General features: G+C 35.1%; 1 pseudogene; it reads left to right on the forward strand.

Moving 5' to 3' along the window:
- The first annotated feature begins 11,159 nt into the window (after positions 1 to 11,159).
- LOC145255914 (U2 spliceosomal RNA) lies at positions 11,160 to 11,297 on the forward strand (annotated as a pseudogene).
- The last annotated feature ends 389 nt before the right edge of the window (positions 11,298 to 11,686 follow it).

Here is an 11,686-nt window from a genome sequence, read left to right on the forward strand (position 1 = left end):
TATATATATATATAGAGAGAGAGAGAGAGAGAGAGATTGTCTTGTCTTAGTGGGAAAACATCGTAATACACAGACCTCCAGCAGTGACTAAGTACACAAGATATAGTATTCTCTACTATATAGCGAGACTACTTTTGATTTTATACAGTTTTCTATATAATGTACACTTTTCTATATAATATGCACAATAACCCCGGACGCGATCACCCTAGGATACGTTTTTGCCAGGTTACGATGTAAAATACGATAATTTCCGGCCTCATGTTACGGTTATTAACCCGTCTTCCGGTGTTACTGATAATATTATTGGATCATATACATGTATACTCTATACTGTATTGTATTTTTTTACTCATATTTAATGCCGTATGACGGGGTCCTACTATATATATATATATATATATATATATATATATATATATATATATATATATATATATCAATGTTTAAAATTCAACAATTTTTCTCGCGGTAAACGGTAACCTAATGAAGCTAGACGTGGCTTCTCTTGCCGTGTTCGTATTTATAAACTGGTGTTAATTGTGACACCTTGGACTGATGGTTCCCAAAGGATGAAACACTAGTGTCTGTAGGTATTTTGTAATTATTATACTAAATAATTATTTCAGCCCCTTTAAGAAATTCGTTTTTTTTTACTAATATTTAATGCCGTATCTCGGCATACTTTATATATATATATATATATTTATATATATATATATATATATATATATATGGGCATACTTATGTATGTGTAAACATTAATCTAACTTGTTAAAATGAAATCGCTTACAAAAATAACTGGGAACATTCAAAAGTTGAAGATTACGTGTAATTCTTGTAAGAAGCTTATATCGAGGAAAGAAAGATTTGCCAATCTGATTAAAAAACGAAAAAGAACATCAGTGAAGTTTAGGTCAATCAATAGTGTGTATGTAAGTAAACACGAGGAACAAACGCAACACAAATGTGAATATCCTTTTTTACATTCAACTTATACATATATATATATATATATATATATATATATATATATATATATATATATATAAATATATATATATATATATGAGCATACATATGTACATATATTCATATTTTTAATATATCTGTGTGAGAAAGTGGCAGCCAACATTTTTTTGACCCTTATATTTTATAAAACTGCGGAAGCGAAATAGCAAACAACTGCAAACCCAGAGAAACGTTAATGTAGCCTAACGATGCATAACATAATAAACATGCATAACATATATATATATATATATATATATATATATATATGTGTGTGTGTGTATATATATATACACAAAGTAATATTAATCATGTTAATAAAGATATTTATTATATATTATTATATACTATCGGGGGTACCCGGCGTTGCCCGAGTGTTTGTTTCCGGGACGGGGGGGGGAGTTTAAAAAATGTTATGGTAGGTAAGTAGGAAGGATCAAACCCGGAGTCATGAGTAAAAGTAGGAAAATAATGTGTGAAAAAAAACAAAAAAACATCTGCAACGTTAACAGTTCGGCCACCAAGAAAAGTCCATTTCAGTTGTTTAGGAAAACAAGAAAAAAAAACGACTACGGTAGGTCGGCGCGAACGTGGAAATATAATGTGAATTGTCCAGCACGCTAACCACTACGCCACAGAGCACTGCAGCTTAGTTTAGTGATTTTAAATAACTTCACATGAAAGAACTACGAAGCCAAACCGGTGTTCTCTTCTCAACTGTTCCTTGTGAACGATCCCCAAACGGTGTTAAGTGGTGGCAGGGGGAGGAGGAATTTATTAGAGAGAAAATATTTTACCACTTCCATTGATCTTAACCGATTTTGGCCGTGACTTCTCAGCAGAAAAAGTAAAGAAATCTAAGATTATCGAGGAATTTGAGAAATAATAAGCCTATAACACACCTCAGATATTGTTCTGCCGTTTGTGCATATTATATTTGCATGAAATATCTTGATTTTTAATCCTATTAATGTCAAAATCAGACGGGAAAAAATGATTTCATTTTATTTATATAGAGAAGAAGAAGATAGAGAAGAGAAGAGATAGAGAAGAAGAATTGAAGAAGAATAAAAGAAGAGAGTATATTGATAAACAAATCAAACAGTAAATTATATAAACGTATACGGCCAAGCACACATATGTTAAAAAAAGATCACCTGATGTCCACTAATGAACAAATGTATCATTGCACACACGTTTAGGCACATAATCACAGATCCCATCGCAAGGAATTACTCGGATATTTTTAAATAGTAATAAAGACTTTTATTTAAGTATACTTTCCCGAATAAAACGTGATTTCGCTACTTCCCTCTGAATTCTATCCGCTCAACGCCCTTTCGAACATGCACCTATATGTGGTCCAACACGTCTTCTTGTAGTGCTCTCGAAAGTGATCTTCCATCTGTGCACACGTTCTTTATTATAGTAGTGTTGCTTTTTTCGCGCGTACGCGGTCTGTTATACAAATCAATCTATGCATTACTCGTAAACCAGACGTACGCCTTATGAACGCAAAAGTGGGAATAGCAAATAATCTGATCGATTGACTAGAAATTAAACACCAGGTGTGAATATAAAATACGCTTAAAAATTAATTGACTCAATGAGGAATCGTCACCAGAGTTCAAGCGGTTAAATCTAGCATTATATTCAAATTATAATCATCTAATTTTTTAAAAAGTAAACATATAAAAATACAAAGACTATTTTATATTATGAATCAGTTTTGTTTCTTTTTACAAGTCACCTCTTTTCAAGACCGGAAAGCCACTCGAGTATAATGTTGAAGAGTTGCTCATGGTCATTTGGTCAACATCGTTGCAATCGTTTCTGGTGAACATTCGGTATTACTTGACGGCCCAACAAAAAATATTTACATTAGATAAGAAAACGGCTATGTTGTAATGCGCCGGAAAGCATGTCAACGAAACAGGATTCGATAGACGGGCACCTCTAGAAAAGAAGCTTTGTGAATCTGCACCCACATTAAGGCACAGTTGGAGAGAAAGAGATATTATTGATAGTAGTTGTAGTCATTCGAGTGTTGTTTGTTAAATTTTAGCAAAACGGGAACATAGATTAAGGGTCAGTCGAGCACTTGTTATGATAATAACGATAGAGCGGAGACAGGTTCCCAACGAATCTTCTATGGGAAAGAGACAGCATGGCATAAATAAGGCTATCGTCCACTAGGTTTCGGAGCCAGGTTTGCACTCTGTCACCCGCTCCTTCCTAGATGTGACACCAATCTATCTATTCGTTATTAGAATTTATGTGGTTGTATATTTCGGCCGACTCTTTCTCACTATTTCTGTCGCAAACTTGTTTAGTGTTTCAGCCTTATCTGTGAGACAGCCCTAACAAAACTGACTAGTTGGGTGTCTGAAGTTGTTCTGCTTTAACTACATTCGACCTCCTTCTTAACTCTTCTTATGAATCAATTTTTAATGTCTATTTCCACAATACTAAGTACGGAATCAAAGCTAGGTATTAAGCTAATAATATATACGTATGCCAATTAAGCTACACACAATATTTTGCGTTGCAACCTTATGATGAATCAATAAGTTAAATCATTTTAGTATAACGTCATCTCATGGGGATTAAAAGCAGAATCATATGTGCGGTTTAATTGTCATAAACACATTCCTATATCTTATATATATGCATATATATATATATATATATATATATATATATATATATATATATATATATATATATATATAAAGTGCCACGAAAAAGTATTGGATACATTACATTTTTCTTCATAACCTTCTCTCTCTCTCTGCCCTCTCTCTCTGCCCGTCTCTCTCTCTGTCCTTCTATCTCTCTCTGTCCTTCTCTCTCTCTCTCTCTCTCTCTCTCTCTCTCTCTCTGAAGCAAGGGTTAAGATGTTACCTAAACGTTTGTCAGTATATTCCTGTTTCTATTTAAATTATTTTCGGAGTATTAATTGCAATATCAACGTTTAAAAAGTTTGTATTTAAGAAAATATATGCATTAACAAGTAACAAAAGTACTGGATACACTTTAAAAAAAATATTTTTCTGAAATAAATTTAAATGACTTTTGCTTAGCGTGTTGCAATAATGCAAACTAGTTATCACTGAAAAATCAGAGAGCTTTATATCAAGACAATTTTATAAAATTCGTTCAGTTTGGGCTCACTCCTTCAAAGGCAACCAGTTCATTTATAAAAATGCCTTAAACTGAAGAGTTGTCAATAGACATTCGTCAAAAAATCATTGATAAGCAAAAAGAGAGAAAAGGGGATCGAATAATATAAAGGGAACATAATCTACCACTTAGTACAGTTGGAAACTTCAATAGAAAGTTTGAAAACCCTGGTGAAGCGGTTGCAAATCTTTCAAGATGCGGTCGACCAAGGAAATTAAATGAAAAAAATATAAACGTGGGTGAGCTGAAAGATACAAGCGGAAACCTTTTCGTGGAAAAATTCCACCGACATCAGAGAAGCTGAGATTAATGTGAGCAAGAATGCATTCAGTAGAGTTCAAAATCGTGAAGGTTTTTATCAACGTCCCAAAGAAAAGTTCCATTATTGAAGCTTAAATATGTCACATCACGTTTGAATTATGTTAAAACATATGGGGAACAAGCCCAATAATTTTGAAACAATGTAATCTGGTTAGACAAAACGAAATTCGAAATCTTTGGAAAAAAAACACAGCAACAGATGTGTGGCGTAAAATAGCACCGCCTATAACAAAAAGAATACCATTTATACGGTGAAGTTTAGCGGTGGTTCGATTATAGCATGTTTTTTCATCCAAAGGTACTGGTGCACTAGAAATAATCAATGATTGAATGAATGGACGTATGTATAGGGAGATTTTGTGAGAAAAACCTCCAGAAATCTGCTGATTGGTTGGGACATAATAGCAATTTAGTGTTTCAGCAGGACAATGATCCCAAGCATACTGCCAAACTAACAAAAAAAAACGGGTTAGAAATAAGGGAATTGACGTACTTATTTGGCCCAGTCAGTCTCCAGACCTCAACCGAATTGAACATTTGTGAGGAAATATTGAGGGGCAATGATCACAAGAGGAATCCACAAACAATTCAACAACTAGAATAGTTCTGCAAAGAAGTATGGCGCCAAATACCTGCATATCTTTGCAAAAATATGTGTGCAACTATAGAAAGAAATTGGAAGCTGTTGAACGCAATGAAGGCTATGCAACCAACTATTAAATAAATTTATCCAATACTTTTGCGTTCGTTGATCTATATTTTTCCTTTAATATAAACTTTCTCAAGTTTAATTTTGTAATTACTACCGCAGATATTGATTAGAATAGTTATAGGAATATACTGACCAAATTTTAGGTAAAATCCTGAACTCTAATTTAAGTTGTGAAGAAAAATTTCATGTATCCAATACTTTTGCGTGGCACTATATATATATATATATATATATATATATATATATATATATATATATATATATTTAAAAGAGTGTAGCCATCAACAATTGTGGTTTTTTAAAAAGGTTCTCATCATATTTTTATTTTAAATTATTTTTATAACGCGTTTCGAGCTTAGGGTGTGCTTTCTTCAGATGTTTTCGTAAAAAAAGTTTTTCTTTAAAATGGGAGTAACTTTGACCGGACACTTTGAACACTTACAGTTGGAGTCAGAATGTCTGAGATCGCACATCACTCTGAAAAATATATTTAATATCAGCGGAGGTAACTCTACAAACTCCCATTTTAAAGAAAAACTTTTTACGAAAATATCTGAAGAGAGCACACCCTAAGCTCGAAACGCGTTATAAAAATATTTTAAAATAAAAATATGATGAGAACCTTTAAAAAAAAAACACAATTGTTGATGGCTACACTCTTTTAAATATACATTTTTTCTCTCGTTGGAACTACACAACCATCACTTTAAATATATATATATATATATATATATATATATATATATATATATATATACGTATGTATAAGCATATACATATATATATGCATATATATATATGTATATATATATATATTGTACTCATAAAACGATTCTAATATTTTCCCGAAATAGATATAATAACGGAATGCAGACAAAATTCCCGATTCCGATTCCTGTTTTTATAAATCTGTAAATATCTCTACTATGATATAAAATCACCTTACAAGTTTCTTCGTTATACAGTGCCGCCAAAAAGAATCTCACCCCATTGCCATTTTTTTCATGCACCGCAAATTTAAGCTAAATGTAATGAAACTGTTTACACAACCTTTGATTTGCCTTTTATTCCTCTTTAATTTTACCTGTTTATATTTTATTTTAATTGAAGTATCTTACAGTCCAGGTCAATTTCCAAAATTAGCTTCGAATCAAGAAGACACAAAGGAACTCAGCAGTAACGAAAGATCTTAAAACTAACTTAACGGATCCATTTTTAGCATATTAATACGAAAATGTCCGTCTTTTAATATCTGTCATCGTAATTGTTGTTGTCTAAATACACAACGTAACGCTTATTCCATGTGCCTCGTGTCTCCCTTAGCGATCACCAGTAGCTCATTAATCTGTACCCTCTTGATTTATCAAAATGTGAAATCTACCCTGGATTGAAATGTGATGAGAAAACAGTACGAATGACTGTAAAAAAGCACCAAAAGGCATCAGTGCTTATAGTGCTCCCAAATCTGTTTGTCCTAAAGTTACTTCTGTCGGTGCATCCGATTATCATGATAATCGTATGCACTGATAGAATGGGCTTGAGAGGAATATGACTTAACAATCTTTTCTGAGCGCCATTTTATACAACATGCCAGGTGAAATAAAAAGGGCCGTTCGGCGAATGGAAAAGATATCCAGATCAAAACGGAAAAATAATAACTCTCTCATGTTCAACCCTGCCTGCTTTAAATATATGTATGTATGTATGCATGTATATATATATATATATATATGTATGTATGTATGCATGTATATATATATATATATATATATATATATATATATATATTGTTAAAAGTCTACCTATGCTTCTAGGAAAGTTATTTAAATGTCATGGGGGTTTTTGAAGCATGAAAAACGATGTTACTTTTTGTATTTAATATTTTTATTGTTATTGTTTAGATTTCAAGCGGACTCCCGCTCTTGTTCACAAAAACGTATCGAAATGAAAAAGAAAATGAAAAGAACTGGCGATTTGAAGCGTGGACAGCGTTAATTCCTAGCAACTATGTTCGAAAAAGTTCACGTGAATTATTTTAGCCGTTTCTGGAATAAGATTGTACTTTTTATTTTTTATTTTAATGTTGCAACGTAAAAGCGCTTAATTGAAACGGCAAAAATAAGACGCAATTGATTTCAATACGTATAATGGAATAGAAATGGCATTGTTAAACGGTAAAAATAATGTAATTAACAGTTATGAATAATAATAATAATAATAATAATAATAATAATAATAATAATAATAATAATAATAATACTGAAAAGGGCAGAGTTAGAGACAATGTTGGCTTTTTTAATAGTGAGTAAATTCCGTCTCTCCCTCAATAAAGATGAGACGAACATAGATAAATAAATAAATGAATAAAAATAATAATAATAATAATAATAATAATAGAATATATATATATATATATATATTTATATTAAGTAATGTGATTTATAATTTAAAATTTAAAAATTTAAAAATAAATCACATTACTTAAATTTTTAAATTATAAATCACATTACTTAATATTGAATTAGCTCTAGGACATTTAACTATCGAGCTTATTATATATCTAAATTACAACGAGCACTTTCTATTTCCTGTATTTTAATTAAACTAGTAATTTCACTGTTACATTGAAATACACTCAGCTCTTTAGACTATTGTTCTAATCTCCTTTAAATTATATATATTTATATATATATATATATATATATATATTCGTGTTAAGCAAAATCATATTAATAGAACAGAAGTTAAATCAAGTGAAAAATTTTAAAATAGCACTTAAGATGAGAACAGTAATCCAAAGTTTCAGGATAATGAGGATAATCAATCCTTATCAGAAAAATTCTAAAACAGAAAGATGTTAGTTCAGTACAAAAATTATAAAACAGAAAGATGTTAGTTCAGTACGACCGGTCGTTCGATGTCCGTAAAAAATTTAAAGTTTGAAAAGTGATACTACTTTAGCTAGCTTGCAGTAAAAGTCGTTACTTATCCGTAGGTGCGAAAAAGTGCCATGCGATTTCACATGTAATCGCATTTATGATCGTGTATCTTAATCCAAACAGGAAACGCATACTTCCGCAGTAGATATCGCGATTTCCCATGGCATTTAGATTCGAGATATTGCTGGGAAATTTCCGAATCAACTCTGTATCCACACCTTGCGCTTAATCCAAAACTAAGACTTCATGATGCATAGATTTTCATTCCTTTTCCCGTCTTTTCAGAGCATCAAGATTATTGCAAGCATTAATAGCCTTGAGAAAGTAATTTGTTGATATAGAGTTCAATCCGCGTTGAGTACATTTTCATTGACTTTTATTTTACCTACGGTTATATGTTTGTGCGTATAACACTCTACTCTCGAAATAAACTGTTCTGTTAGATTCTAATCTTGTATCTTGTTTAAAGTTTATTAGTACGGGTTGAATACAACAATCTGTTAATTTTCTTTCTTCTTCTTCTTCGATTAAAATGACTTTTTAGAAAAAAAAAACTTCCTCCTTCCGCCTTTCTTACTTTATTCCTTTGTTTGTTTTAACTTCAGCTCTAAAATAATAACACTATTCTCGGATTTTTATAATCTACAAAGCATAATAGAATGTTGTCTGTTATTCTATTTTCTTACAGAAGTCAATTTTTTTTTAGTCCCGTGCAAGCGACTCTATAAGTCACTTCGTCGGTCCGTCGAAGACATCGAGGCCGTGTCGGAGGGGCTTGCACAGTACGAAAGAATAACGGGGGCCAAGATAAACCGCAGCAAGTCGGTCGGACAGCGGTTAGGCGCCTGGAGTGGCCACGCAAAACCCCCGGCGTCCTTCAGCTGGACGGATGGCTCGGGTTGGATCCTTGGCATGTGGTTCTGACCGGGTCTCCAGCTTGATAAGAATTGGTCGGAGGTACGGTCAAATGTCGAGTCTGCGGTCAACGCATTGCTTCCTAGGAAACTTTCCTTAAACGGTACGGCTGAGGCATGCGCTGCATACGTCTTCCCTCTTATCCTTTACCGACTGGCCGTATTTCCTCTGCGTGCACAACACCTAACAGCTCTTGTGGAACTCTTGTCCTCGATCCTTTGGGACAGAGGAAGGCACTGGGTGAGCAGACAGGTCTGTATTCAACGTCCCTGTGAGGGAGGTTTGAGAATGCCGGACTTCAAGTGTCATCGCGACGCTGAGAGGCTGGCCTTCCTTAGCCACTACCTTCAAGACGATCAACCGTGGCACACCGTGATCACTGCCGCCTTTCCCGACCTTATTCTCGACCCCACTATCGAGAGTCGTCGCAGGCCGCGGGGAGATTCAACCTTCCTGAAAAGTGCCGAGCCGCGCTAAAACTAGTACCAGGGTCCAGCGACCTTGTTACTGCCACCCGTAGACAACTCCACAGGGATCTAGTGAGGGGGAGCGCCGACGCCTCGCTATGCGCGCGTTTGGTTTGGCAGCAGAGTGAGATCCGCCCCGTGTGGAGATGGGCGCCAGGTTCGAGTCATCTGAACAATTCGGAGTTCTCTCTGACCTGGCGATTGGCCCGAAACGCGCTTCCCCTCAACAATATACAATGCAGTTCTGGTTTGTTGGAGTCTCTGGCCTGTCTCTGTTGCGGGACGACGGCCGCAGAAACAACTGATCACGGAGTTTTCGATTGCCCCGAACTCCGCCAGTACTGGTCGTATGTTGACGAGGTGACGTTTCGCATCGACCCCGAGCATCCGCGCCCGATTACTATATCAAATGTAGTGGACAACGTGAGGCCGCCATAGGGCCGGGAGGGACAAATGCTCTACATCGCAATCCTGGGCATGGTGAGAATGGTTATTTGGACGTCGAGACTGCAAGACGGCTGGGGGTGTTGCCTTTTGTCTGAGTAGGATCTGATCGCTTTCTTTAAACACCAACTACGGGTAAAGATCAGATACGACAGAAGAAGGTTGCGTCGCGTGGCTTTTGAAAGAAGATGGATACAGGTAGCAAGTCTGTGTGTACGAAGAGGGACCAAATTTGAATACGTGTTCTACGCCTAGGGATAGAGCGTTTGGTTTAGGGGTTTCTGTCGGATCCCCGCTCCTTTCCAATTCTACTTCCTTCAGCCTCTAAGTCAACTGAATAAATCTTGTTTCCCTTATTAGAAAGCCTATAAGACCCCCAACCTCCCAAAACTACAATTTTTCTTCCCCCCCTTTCCTCTCAAAATTCAACCCAGCTTGGGGGAAATAAAATCAAACACTAACACCCACCTCGTAGTCGCCGCCAATTTTTTCTCCCCTTTTTAGAACACAACCCCTCCCCCTTCGGTTTAGAGGCTGCCGACGAAACTCTGGTTCCTTTACAAACCAGAGTGAAACGGGTGGTCTAGCATTTCAGATAGGGTTGGAAGGGCCTTACTAACTGTTTTTTCTCCCCAAGTCCATCGACAGAAATGAAATTTTATTAATATTGTTATCTTCTTTGTATTTTTTGATATAAATAAAAAATGTTTTAAAATGGGGCTTATGTAGGAACACCCCCTCCCACTACACACATATGAATAAAAATTTAAAGAGTAACCATGATAAAAGATGCTGGCCGAGCGAAAAATCATTTAAAATTTACCACAGAGACGAGATGGATCAACCAACCTCACCATCCTCCCTTCTTTTTGAGTTGGCCTTGTGCCTAAGTTTTTTTTTTCGTTTTCCCAATAGCATTTTTTCCTCTGTGAATAAAAAATGTAATATCTGACACTGTAGTATCTAGTCCGGCAGATACTGCAAGCAAAGACCATATGTGGGGAAACCCCACATATAAAACCTTGGTCAATGCAGAGGAATCTCTTCATACCAACTGTCACTATCCAGCTCCCCTACTCCCCGGGGAGTTGATCCCCATTTCCCCTTCATTCCTCACATTAAATATCGGCCTTGTGCCTAATTTGCTCGGTGGGGGAGCAAATAAATATCCTTTTCTTGGCCTTTTGGCCAAGATCAAAGTGTAGTATCTGTTCTTACTACATGCTGTACTTATGTTTGTAACTTTGTGATATAAAGTGGGGGATCACTTTTCTGTATTAAGTTAATGTAAAATGATCACCCAATTTACAACCAGTCAGTCTCAAAGCTATTCACGTCATTCACCATATCATTCAAGTTGTTTTTAAGGATTCCAATTATTTTGTAAGCATTCAAGTCATTCTTAAGGTCGTTCAATTCATCCTTAAGTTCATTAAAGTCATTCTAAGTCATTTATTTTTATCTATTTAAGTCATTTCAGACAATTTTCAGTCATTTTAGTTTATCTTTAAGAATTTCATGTCAATCCTACATTCACGCACATTCATTCATTACATAAGATCACGTGACTAATGGCTATCGGCCTTGTTTACATGAAGCTTACCGCTTATCAAGGCCCGAAAGCTACTCGGGGATAAGGGGTATTGCGTGTACAGTAATCAATGGGATGTTATCGCAGTAGTCATTTGTATTGG

This window comes from Euprymna scolopes, chromosome 31 (assembly GCF_053919585.1).
Source record: "Euprymna scolopes isolate OS-2025 chromosome 31, ASM5391958v1, whole genome shotgun sequence".
NCBI lineage: Eukaryota > Metazoa > Mollusca > Cephalopoda > Sepiida > Sepiolidae > Euprymna > Euprymna scolopes.